This window comes from Brienomyrus brachyistius, chromosome 5 (genome assembly GCF_023856365.1).
Source record: "Brienomyrus brachyistius isolate T26 chromosome 5, BBRACH_0.4, whole genome shotgun sequence".
Classification (NCBI taxonomy): Eukaryota; Metazoa; Chordata; class Actinopteri; order Osteoglossiformes; family Mormyridae; genus Brienomyrus; species Brienomyrus brachyistius.
Genome location: NC_064537.1, coordinates 29,477,334 through 29,490,343, shown reverse-complemented (window position 1 = coordinate 29,490,343; position 13,010 = coordinate 29,477,334). Strand labels below are relative to the sequence as shown.

At 37.5% G+C, this 13,010-nt stretch overlaps 1 protein-coding gene across 21 annotated transcripts in view; it reads left to right on the top strand.

Annotated features, from left to right (window-relative positions):
* LOC125741731 (RNA binding protein fox-1 homolog 1-like) overlaps positions 1-13,010 on the top strand; it is a 440,599-nt gene that overhangs the window by 369,907 nt on the left and 57,682 nt on the right. The window contains exon 1 of one of the 21 annotated variants that reach the window (XM_049013014.1): positions 1-533. This exon is cut by the window's left edge and continues 78 nt beyond it. The exons of the other annotated variants lie outside the window; for them this stretch is intronic. The gene's annotated coding sequence lies outside the window, so the exon portion shown is untranslated. The remainder of the gene's footprint in view (positions 534-13,010) is intronic. 21 annotated transcript variants of the gene reach the window in all.

Sequence of the window (13,010 nt, the reverse complement as noted above, 5' to 3'; positions counted from 1 at the left end):
TTTCTTCATGCAGTACCCAGGGTTCTCATCTTTACTCCCCTCTCTCTGCTTATCTCCCTCTCTCTCTCTCTTTCTCTTTCTCTCCCTCTGTCTCGCTTTCTTTCTCACTCTCCTTTGTTTTTAGCCCCTCTTCCTCTCTTTCCTATCCTGAAACTGTTTCACAGCTATATTTGTACCTCAAGGCAAAAAAAGGATTGGCTGCGATGTATAGGAATGAGAGGAGCTAACCAATGGATGATGCCGCACGCCCCTCCCGTGTGCTCATCTCTGTAGCTTGTGAGAAAGCTGCATGATTTATAGTACTGAAGGGACCTGCCTGTTGGATTATTAATTTCCCATCCCTCTTTCGTGCTCTTCTTCTCTTTTCTGTCTTTTTCTGTGTGCATTTCCCCGACGCTTCGTTTCTCAGTTTTGTCCTTTTTTTCTCCCCTTCTCTGTGAGAGTGTCAGTGCATTACATGGAGCTATTCTCTAGGCAGCGCTAACACCGCTCGGTGCCTGTTCAGCCTCGCAAGAGCTTGCTTTCATACTCCGGTGAGTTGGTATGCATTAACATCAAAATACTGCAGAGCGTCCCAAAGTAAAAAAAAAATAAAATAAAATAATAATAATAAAAAAGGAAAAAAGACTCTGGGATGTATTTGTACTGTAAACCTGATCAAGGGAATTCCGCATTTCACTAAGTGAGAATATTTCTGGGTTTTGTATGTACGCTGAGTGTGAGCCGGCTGCAGATGCGGTTTCGTTTTCCTGGCTGGGGAATGGCAGGCATCTGTTTATGAAGATTTAACAGAAATTAATAATGTGTAACTACACAGCCTTTGCAATTAGTGGATTATTATGTTTAAATATGGCATGATTTATCCAATTATTGAAGGTATGACTGGAATACTTTGTGTGCAATTATTAAAGTTTCAAACTTGTGTTTATTTCTTTGTGAGTAAACAATGGCATGTTACTAGTGAATACAAATGTCATGTTTTGAAAACTATCCGCTCTCTGACTCCCTCATTCTTATTGAATTTATGGGTCATATGATTGCTTATGTCAAAAAGGAGGTGCTTCTCCAGACTGATGCATCAAAACTTGATGCATTGTTGTGTTTCTACCTGATAGTGCCACTCAAACTGTAGTAACCTCTGCCAATGAATTGAAACAAATAAATACATTTTTTTTGTATTTAACATTCAGCACTTTGCATTTATTTACATTTATTTTACATTTATGTTTCTCATTAAATGTATTTTTTTCCTAATTTATAATGCTTTTCCAGTTTCTCAGTGTAGTGCTTTGAATTAGAAAGGTTTTACATATATATATATATATATATATATATATATATATATATATATATATATATATATATATATATACGTTATTTTCGGTATGAACTGAACATGCTTGCTGAATTCTAGTCTCAAGACATTTCTCCGTTATGAAACACGTAATATTTGCATGCAAGAGCAATGCTGATATTATATTTAAAAGGAATCAATTGAAATGCAAAGGTTTAAACATTGTGTGGACTCAGTTATCCGTACTCCTTGATTAATAAAAAACTGGAATAAGATGCATAATTTATTATATTTTGTTATAAGACTTATTAGTTGCATATTAGTTGTCACCGGCTATTATTGTTCACCTATTATTCCCGTGGAGCACAAAATCTTATTCAGTCATATATAAATAATTTATGATTTTGCTTCCACTATGTTTTGCTGGATCGGCTAATTGTTTCCATTTTGTTGTGTGAAGGTATAGCATGGTTTATTTACTGACAAGTGCAAGACTTTTCCAGTATATGATTACTGCTCCTCGATTGCTCACAAATTGAGTTTTTCCACTGGCTTAACGATGATTCTGAGATGGTGTGGCCTCTTAATCACCACCTCCAGTTTGATAATACTGGCAGAAGCTAGTTACTGATGTTGCCTATGGCTTCTTCTGCAGGTATAACAGAATTTAAGGGATTACAACTATGACAGAGATTTAGAAGCTGCAAGTTGATTTTTAATTACAGAACCTCATCGGTATCCATAACAGTATGGTATACACCAAAGGATAAATCGCACATATATTCTAAATTTTCCATAATATATTTCCCCAGGAACTGCTCACAATTTTAATTATTGATATACATTATTAGTAAGTAATCCCCCCCACCCACCCGAAACCTTCTGTCCAATATCTTTATGTGTAATAACAAGAAAATTTTAGTGGGTAGTTAAGTAAGAGAAATAAAAAATGTTTAGCACACCCACTCACACAAAAAATTTCCCTCCGAACACAAGCAATCAGTTCTACTATTTTTTGCAGACATATATAATTTGACTGTTACCTGCAGTGCTATCGGCATTGTTTAGCTCTTTGTTCCTTATGAAAATGTTTGACTGAGTGAGTGAATGAAATAAACTGCATAAAATCTGGGAAAACAATGCAACATAAGATGACACTGCCAACAAGTCAACCATGACCAAGAAAACCACCAAAGCTATAATGACCCGTCTATATAGAGTTGATTAGATGCTTATTAGCTTAAAAATTATGTTGTACAAAACAGAATTTTGAGTTACCAACATTGTGAAGTACAAAGAAGAAAACCAAATGTCTGTAAAATAATACTGCAAGTGGGAGCGGTCTGATTGGACTTTCATCACCCATACTATAAGCAGAATAGCTAACTATTTCACCAAGAGGTAAAAGCTACTCTCTTTTTATGCTGAGCCATCAAAATTTCTGAAGCTGGCCTTACGTCATGCTTTCAGCGATTTCTCTGACATAGACCGCATACAGTGGGACCCAGTCCTAGTCTTATTTCCCACCTATAGACTGACAAAATGCAGGTTCCCACACCTACTGCAAAGCCAAAACTTGCAGGGTCTCCCATAATAAAAGACAGCTTTTGGGAAAGCTTTGGGAAGTTAGGCATTGCAGTCTTTTCACACTCACTCCGTCTTGAATTTATGACATCATCTTTTCTTTTGTTTCTAAATTAAATAACTCAGTTGTTTGTGTGGAGGATGCAGGAGCAACCAACAAGAGAGTGGAATGAGGAATTAGTCAATACAATGGTTTAGATCATTAATCAAGGTATGAATTAGACACCCCTGAGACAGAAGACCACCTGAATGTATTTTCATCAGTTTTTTGTTTGACTGTACTGTGCCATGCAGCATGGTGTAAACAATAAAGATGTAAACAAAGATTAACTACAGTCAATAACCAGGAAATAGTTTCAAGGCAATTTCTGCTGGTTTGTACAAACCATTTAAATTACGCATCACAAGATGAGTGCAGGAACCAAGACCTTTAATACACGGATATCCTTTCGTCATGCAAACTATTAAAAATGTGCATGGGTTTGTTTTGCTTTGAAATTGCAAACAAGTATCTGTTGTTTTGTTTTCTCTCTTAAAAATTTGATTAAGAATATAAAACCTCGACGCACACATGTAACAATTAGTCAAAATCTCCGTAATCATAATTATAGCATGTTTTAATTATGGTTTAAGAATCTGTATGTGTGAGTGTGTTTCAAACCGAAAACTAAATGTTTTTGTCATTGCTGCAAATCAATTATAACGGTCTAGTTTGCTATGTTATTCTAATCCATAAAATTCAATGTAAATGCTTTTCTATGGCAATTAATGGGTGATAAAGCCAAACGTGTGACTAATGAGTGCATCTCAGAATAGGACCTGGATCTTCACAATTGTGACATTTTGCAGTTCTTCTAATTATTATTAGTAGTATTATTATTGTTGTTGTTTGTTGTTATTGTTGCTGTTGTTGTTGCACCTGCTATTATTTATAAGTCCTCGCATTGGCAGGGCGCCTCATACCACCACTGAATGGTGTGAATCTTTCCTCTACTGTGTCTGTGGGCTTCTCCCTCTGCCACGCAGGTTTTAACTTATGTATAGGTTTGTGTATAAACCTGCTATTTTGGGTAGCTCGATAATGAATTGTATATTTCAGCATGTAGCGGCTTTCTGAGTATTACTTTGGTTTTATACGTCTAATGCATTCTGTTACAGAATTTTAAATCAAACCTGTTAAAATATAAAATGCCAAAGTAAGCTATTGAAGGGATCTCCATTTCATCTTTATTGAATGCCAGCAGAAAAACTTGGTCCCTATACAGCACAGCAAGAGCTTGTCAATAATTCAATAGACTCAACCTTGATGGGCCAAAGCCTAGATAAGACTTTAAACAGCTGTGATCAACTCTCTCAAGAGCAACATCCTGTCAGGCTTCTGTCTTCAGCTCTGTGAATTTCTATCTGAGATTTCTGTTGTATGAATACCTGATTAGACATTCTATAGCATCCCAGGAATTGAGATTTGTTGTGGGAATACAGAAGGACTAGGGAATTTTCTCTACAAATGATTATCCTTATATACCCTTTTAGTGGTTTGTGTCCAAACATTCACCTTTAAGTGGATATACTTTGCGGATGATGGATTTTGCTGTAACTGTGGACATGTGTGATTCCCAGAGGTTTCTACAAGCCTGCAGGTGCACCACACAAGGCCCTACAGAGCAGTGTAGTCTGCCTAAAATCCAGGTGGCAGGCAGGACATCCTACCAGACAGCCCCCTGAGAGGAGCTTGTGAGATATTTGTGGACCTTTTAAAAGTCCTGCCAAGTTGTGCTTTGGAACTATGAGTTTGAGCTTTGAATAAATGCATAAACTTTGGGGCTTTCAGATTGTCATTCTTCACATGCTTAAAAAATGTCCATGTGGCCAACCTGCCAAATGTCTCAGTTGCCTTTTGATGTGATGTCACACTCATTTTTCTAGCCATTGGCATGTGCAGTACTATGTGTTATCAATAATTTTAAATCAGCTGTAACATTCTGTTTAATCACATTTAGAGAATATGCATTCTATCTTTTATTTAGTCGTGGTTTTCATTGCAGCTTCATAAAATGTTCCATATCTAACTTTGAAATCAAGAAATCATGTTTGCAATGAGTCAGCATAGGATTATAGCAGTGGAACTTTCATGCTTTGTATATTTTCATACTGATTTAGACACAAGCTACACACAATACAAGACGAAACTGCTAGTCTTCTATGGCAAGACAGATTTTATAGAAGTATGTGTAAAGAATGGCCAAGGAAGGAAAAAGGAGGGGAGAAATAGCTTTCTAAAAGTGCCTCTGCTTCAGGGCTGGTTTTAATGAGGGGGTCCCTAATGAGTTGTCCCTGCAACTAGCTTCAGGCCTAAACAGATGAGAGAGGGATCCTGCTACATTTTTGATGGAATTTCTGTTGGTCGAAAAAAAAAATAGAAATGAAGAAGAAGAAGAGAGAAAGTTTACAAATTAAAGGCAGGAAGTAGAGGAGCAAAGGCAAGTTAAAAAGGTCCAAAAATCTTGCCAATAGTCAGCCAATGGTTGGCCAGAATTGCAGGATGACATTATATACTGTATATATATATATATATATATATATATATATATATATATATATATGAGAGAGAGAGAGAGAGAGAGAGAGAGAGATGTTTTTCCATTGCTCTGCCTTTATGGACCACCAGAAGTATTGATGTATTGGGGGAATTATTATTATTCTTATTATTTATTATTATTTAGTTTTTCTTCTAAAAAATATGTTATCAGTGGCTACATGTTCGGCCACTCTCTGCGTTTTATTTTATAACCTTTGATATGTGAATGATCAGCCAGTCATTCTGATCACGCAGTGCAGAGAACAACGTCAGTGTGTTATATGATAAGTACTAATTTTCACTTTCTTCCTCATGCCTTTTCTTGATTTGTATGTGAACACGCTTTATCTTACCAGGAGCTTAGCCCTGGGTTATCGGCCTTGACTACCTGATCTTATGATTGAACGTAAGCTGTTCATGATTTTGCTGCAGAAAAGTACATTATTTATACTCCCAAGAATCAAGGTGTCTGTGATCTTGCAAATAAAATTAATTTATGATGAGTTTATGATAGTCAAAGAAAGTCGTGTTATGAGAAATCCCAGTTACACTGAGAGTCTGCAACAGCATATTGAATATGTCTCTGCTCGTATATGACTGCATCAGATACATTTGATGCCTAAATCTGAAGCCTCGTGTTTAATGGAATTTTGACAATTCAATTATAACACTGTGTTCAGCTAGCATCATTCTATCACTACTTGAAATATGTAAGTTGTCCCAAATGGTTATTTCAATGGCCATTGCAGGAGGGAGTAATCAGCCCCTTTACTTAATTCTCAATCCCTTTATCTAATATATCTTCTTGGGTTGTTGTGGAGTGCTCATTTAAGTGTTTGGTGCTGACCTGTGATTGTTACATAAGCGACTACTGAAGAGCACCATCTGGGTAAGGAGACAAGGAGTTTTGCTATAGGTGTGCAAAAAATGGGAACCATGGTTTCATTAGTAGGCCTAATATAACTCAGCTAGGGAGCTGTCAGTGAATATATTAATGTTGAATGTCAATGTGTAATAAGAAAAGTTACGTGTTTTGTTATTTTATTTCGTAAATGTATAACCGACTATCTGTGGGGCAGTCGAAGATAAAATGTATTGTTAAAACATAAATACCAGTGAGAAGAAATGTCATTTTGTTTCCAGGTTGTAAAAAACAACTCTGTTATCAGATTCAATGTTAGGGAGTGAATTTAAGGAGCAAGATCAGAAAGAGCACAGCAGTAAAACAAAAGCAAATATAGAAGAGCAATAAATGTAAATAAATATATGGGTTCAATATAAATGATCCTTCTTTCCGTCTTCTAATGGCTTATATTGGTCAGGGTCGCATGGTTATATAATGGTTTGAATCACAGTTTTAATGTGTGCATCATTTATTTGTGTATTTGTTTATTTTTGTGTAAGCATTTAGTTCCAGGTTAGCTTTCAGAATGAGCTTCCTCTCCAGTTTCTAGGATAGTCATCGAATCAGCTTCCAGTAATTCTGGTCAGCAGTGTCTGTTCCCCATCAGTGGATAGCACCTGAATAAATCAGGGGAAGGGGGCCAGGAACAGCAGTGAAAGCAGTCCTTTATAGCTTTGAAAATTACCTGCCCCAGGACCCCAGGGGGGAGGTTAGGAATGTGCCTGGCAGTTTATAGCACTTTACAGAACACATCCAGCAAGTGATGATGGAGCTGATAGACAAAAAACCTTTGGTAACCCCCTTGCAAACCCCCCAGGTTCTGCAAAGAGCATCCTGAATTCATACCATCGCCATGCTTCTGTGAATAGCGAAGGGACATCAGTCACAAGCCAGCTACCTGACCCTAATCAGTGGATTGTCTGAGCAATTGTGTTGTTTAGTTATTTAGTTTAGCAAAATGTCACATTTCATATTTTACACTTTCCAGTGAGAGCTCAGCATCATCTACAGTAGTGTGAGGAGCAGATATTTTTGAAAAGATGACCTGCTGAAATTTTAATATTTCATGCTAAACGTAGAGATGGCTATGGAGCACACATGGAGGAAGGAGGAGAGATAAAGTAGTGCTCAGGTTGTCCTGGGTTTCTTGATTCGTTATCATTTTATAAACTCCTAGATGCTTGTCTGATGCCTACATAATTTAGGGTACCTGGGTAGTCTTGGATAAATTTCCAGTTGTGCTTGTTTTCCCCAATGCTGCTGTACAACCTCCAGTGTACAAAACACCATTCGGCTGGCAAGAATGTGAACTGGATGAAGTGCCTTGCTGCCAGTGGGGGTGGGGGAGGGGAGTGCGGAAAGCCAAGCATAACAGGACTGACAACAATTAAAAACCGGTCAGAAACACGGGAGGGGGGAGGTACAGCCATCCATCTTATCCATCTTATAGCTGATTATCTTGCTGCAACTACAAATACTACTGTTGTTAGATGTTGGGATGAAGTAACCTAAATGTTGACAAAACAGATTTTCCATTAGGTCACTATCTTTCCAAACAGTTAGTCATAACTAACTGATCAGTCATGGCCTGACTGACACAGCAGTGAACACATTGTCACATTGTACATGCATCACGATCCATTCCATGTGACTGTGGAGGTTTGTTCATCTGGTCACTCATTATGCCTTGACAAAAATCAGACTGTGTAATGACAATAAACTTCATTTCATGTGCTTAGAATTTCAGACTTTCCTACTTCTGTTGGTCCCCCCCCCCGTATTATTTTTAAACAGAAGGCAAAAAAAAAATATCTGAGTGCTGTGATCAAAAAAAACACTCAGCTATCTGTTGATCAGCAGATAAAATATGGCCCTTATATTTTTAAAAGCAGGAAAGCATTTACCTGCAAAGCTACTGAACTAAAAGGCTACAAGAGATATTTCACAACTAAGGAACATACAGTACGTAGAGCTGCTGGTAAATGACACATGTTCATGGAAATGTTTGTTTAAATCGTAAATGACACTTGAACTGTAAAACAAGCATACCCTCCTATTGATTATAGAAGTTATCTGTTCCTGTATTTTAAATATGTATTTTAAAGGAGCCCAGCATAATTAGAGTCCATCTGCCTTTGTCAGATATGTCAAAAGGTGCATTTGATGCTTTTTGTCAGCCCTTCTCCCTTTATTCTTTTTTATTCAGAATCTTTTCAGGGCACAGAACAGACTAATTTCTTTTTAGCTCTCTTTTTGCTTATTTTTGCCTCTTACAGATTGTCATAATTAAATAACAGTCAGAATGCATTTTGAGTGCCTGTGGTATAAAATGCCTGGAAACCAAACACTGGAAAGATGTGTAACCTTTGAGCGGGAAGAAGTGAGCAAAGCACATTATCTTTCTTCCCAGTCTACATCCAGAGACCTAGCGCCACTTCCTGTTTATTCCAGTTGAGCCTGCACAACTCATCCCAGAAGACAAAATCCATTAAGTGAGCTTGACACTTTAGAGACCGCCTCCAAATGGTGAAATGGTGCCTCTGTCTGTGTGGTCTGGGCAAGTACTGTAGATGCCATTGAGTGCATACAATGTATACAAACAGTTCTTAGGGGACTTTTCTTGGGACGCTCTTGGGATCCGGACCTGGTCTACAGTTTGAATATTAGATTAAGTAATTCTTATAAATGACCTTGTAGAAATGAGTTGGAAAATGATGTGTTTTGTATGGGGTAAAACTGGCCCAAAGTGAGTTAGCTTCCTAACACTGTTGACTAATGTCTCTTGCAGTACCTACGGCAGACATGCCATGAATCTGAGGTGTGTGGTTTATACTGGAAATGCCTGTGGGGTGGATTATTGCCGCTGTGCTCCATTATCACATCATCAGAGGCATTGCTGTGTTCCATGTGATCTTACAGAAAGATTCCCTGTGTTATTGGTATTGACTCCCCAGGATTGATGTCTGTTACAGCACACAGCTTAATCCATATTAGTCTTTAATACTAATTAAACAGCTCTGGGACAGTTGCCTTATTGGCAGGTTGCAAACAGGGCACATCTGCTAGCTACTATTTTCCATCAGATCCTTTGATCTAACGATACAATCTGCCTTTTAGATGGATAAACAGTGTAAAATGGATTTATTTGCTTTTAAAGAAACAAAACAGGTTTACAAGCCTCCGAGTGTTAACTGGGGTATCCATGCTGGCAGCTGAGCTCATTAAAAGAGATGCCAAAAGAACTGCTATTGGAGTAGAATTTATGTACCCGCACGTTATTGGTTGGTGTTGTCACATGTCGGAATGGTTCTGGGTTGTAAAAAACAATAGGGGGTGGTGACTAGAGGACAGTGGTAGCAACACAGCAAGGGACTTGTATAGCAAATGGCAGCAGACTTCGTTCTTTGCTGGGAAGTTGCTTTAGCAAGCATTTAAAACTGATGTTTAATTAAAGATGTGCAACGACAGGAGAGAGACCTGCATAAGGCCAGAGAGCTAATACTCTTGCTTTGCACAGTGTCCCCATGCGATTGTGATTGATGAACTGATTCTACTTTACATCTTCATTTGCATCACATGCTAATACCCGCCGGCGGATTGGGGCTCTGATGCACCAGATGAGAACACCCTCCTAATGTGGGCTAATATGGTAATGGGAAGCAGACAAGGTGAGGCAGTGTGAAGCTGCTCCGTGGGGCCGGCCCATTAAGTGAAGGCTGTTTGTACATCCTTCTGGGCAGTGCCAAACGGCATTAGGAGCTACATGTATAAACACTCTCACTGGCTCGTTTTACCCTGTTGGCTATAAACTGGAAATGAGATAAACAGGAATATTTTTCACTCAAATGAGAAAGTCTGTATAACAGTGGTTAGTTTGGTTTAATTCTGGTATACATGCTCATCTTTTTAGTGTTATATTTGCAAATTTCATTTACATTATGTCTATTTTTGTTGGTGTTTTTGCAGATTTTTGTTTTTTTCATACGAGTTTTAATTACTCCCTCTGCATATTGAGTTCATTAATTTCAAAATAACATAGCGGGGTGTAAGATATTGAGGTCAAAGGTTGTCTTTGTTTTGCTCATGCTAATGGTGCATCACTGTGAGCTGGATGTGGCTAAATAAAACGAATCCTTCTGCGGTACCAGGAGGCTGCCTTATTCATGGCCCGTGGCAGGGCAGCTATATGGAGAAATCAGCTGGTTTTTGTTGTGCGGCTTAATGGGATGCAGGTGGAGAGTCTGCCTTTTAACGTTATATGGAGACACCCCATGGATCTCCACGGGAACTAACTAAACCAATCATAAACCAACACAATTCTCTCAGTGAAGGTTTTTCTGCCTGCGGCCAGAAATGGATTAGAGGCAGCTAAGTGGTGCTCAGTCCCCTGGGCAGACATTGGAGAAAGGTGACGGTGGAAATGGGTGGTGGAGGAAGTATGGGTGAAGGCTGCATGGTTGTTTCATGTGAAGGAAAAAAAGCCATAATAAGAAAGAGCTGGATGAGGTCTGGCCTTATACTCTCAGTTCTTCACATTTGCATGTTTATATTACTAGTGAAAGTTCAAGGATTACAAAACATGTATTATCATAGATAGATACAGCACTGCAAACAATGTGTTGTCCTTCCAGCTTTTTAGTGTTTGCATATTTAAGAAATAACAGTATTATATTGTTCATTCTAATGGTAGTATTTAATTTTTTACTGCGACTTTCGCAAGTCAAGAAAGCAGTGCAAATCTAAGCACTTTCGAAATGAATTTAATACATATGATTTCAGTGGTACCTGTCATTACTTGGGCAATGTCTAAGGGTACTTTACTTACTATTTGACATTTATAAAGCAAATTTTAACAGTATTAACAGTAAAGCAGGATGGTACTCTCCTCATATTTCCTAACTGAAAAAGCAGCTTGAGTTGGGCTATGAAATATTATCAGCCAAACCGTGCAACGCTGATTTTAGTGTCTACAGTACATCATTTCATCTTCAAGTATTGATATGCTTATAAATGTGCAAGAATTAAGTTTATTCATGTAATTAAAATGTTTTTAAAATAGATATTCAATTATTTGGGAGAAACATACAGATAAATATGCATACAGATTTATTTTAATTTACATATGAATAAGACTCATTACTAATATCAGAAGTTGGATTCCTGTCAACAGCACCTGGGCCTAACAGTTGCCACTTTGCTGTTGCTCAAAAATCCATGTGTCACTTTACTGTGTAGGTTTAAGTGATGTAATGAAAATATTTCCAGTCATCTCATGATTTCCATTCTTCATCTAGGCTTGCTAGACTTTGAGGGTTCCTCCATTCAGTATCAGCTCACATAAGGATTTGTAAATCTTTAGAAGTAATTGTCATTTAACAATGTACAGAACAGTATTGGAGATTCACCGCACTGCAGCAGAAAATCAATCCAAAGACGGTTAGGAATAGAGCAGAGTTTGATATATAATTTGCCTCTTATTTCAGTACACTGCCCTTCTTTCCACTAGGTGTAGGTGAGAGAGTGTAGATTAAGCATGTTGTCTCCATTGAGTGTCTCTTTTCTGGGGTAGTGTAGCTTCTTTTGTTCCCTTAGTTACTTGGGAATGCAATAACCCCACTTTTAAAACTTTACATTATTTACAGGCTTCTCCAAGATCAAGCTTGTCTGCTGCAGCTCCTCATCTGTTATTCTTTTTCATGTAACAGCTTCCACTAAAATTTTAGATTTGTATCTCACTTCTGAGGGCAAACTTAAGGTAATATCAAGGAGATTCCGTGTGGTTTTAATTTCTGCATTGATTGAGAAGGAAGTGTGTGTCTCAGGGAGACACATCTGACAGCCTGTAAATGCATGATTTGTAACAAAATGAGCTACATGACCTGGAACTGTCAATAAGAAGTAAATTTATTTTAAAATGTATTGTTTAACTTAGTTTGACAGTATTACCAAAAAGGATGAGAAATGATAGACATGGCGATAAGGGACGTATTTAAGATTTGTGTTTAATGTATTCAGTGAAATTTGCATAAACTTTAACTTTGTACTGCATGTAATATTTTTAAATAGATGCAGAAAACGTGCAGGATCACTGTTACATGTTTGCATAATGCAGATGACTTCAAATGATCCAGCAGAAATTTTTAATTATTACAGGAACCTTATCCCACAGTTAACAAACATGATTATTAATTATAAAAAAAGGACAAATATTCCAGTAATTTTAGATGTATTTTATACTCCACGCACCCACCTTCAAAACTGGCCACCTGAAATTAAACATTCATTATTAAAATTTTACTGGTCGGGAAACTCTAAATGAATATTTGTGCATTTTCCCCGGTAATGTGTGAAATCAGTCTGTGTGATTTTTTTTGAAATTGCAAGAACCAGACAGAACATCAGACCCATATATGGAGAAAAGCATAGTTTCAATTTGTCGGTAATACTATTTGCATGTATTTAATGGTGGATTAAAGGGGATTTTAATGTCTTATTTGCCTTCATGAATTTGTAAATTGCTTCAATGCATATGTAATTGTCATGGTGTTCACTGTGCACACACACACACACACACACACACACACACATGCACATATATGTCACACCATATCATAGCCATATAATCATTTGTCATTATGTTTTTTTATGAC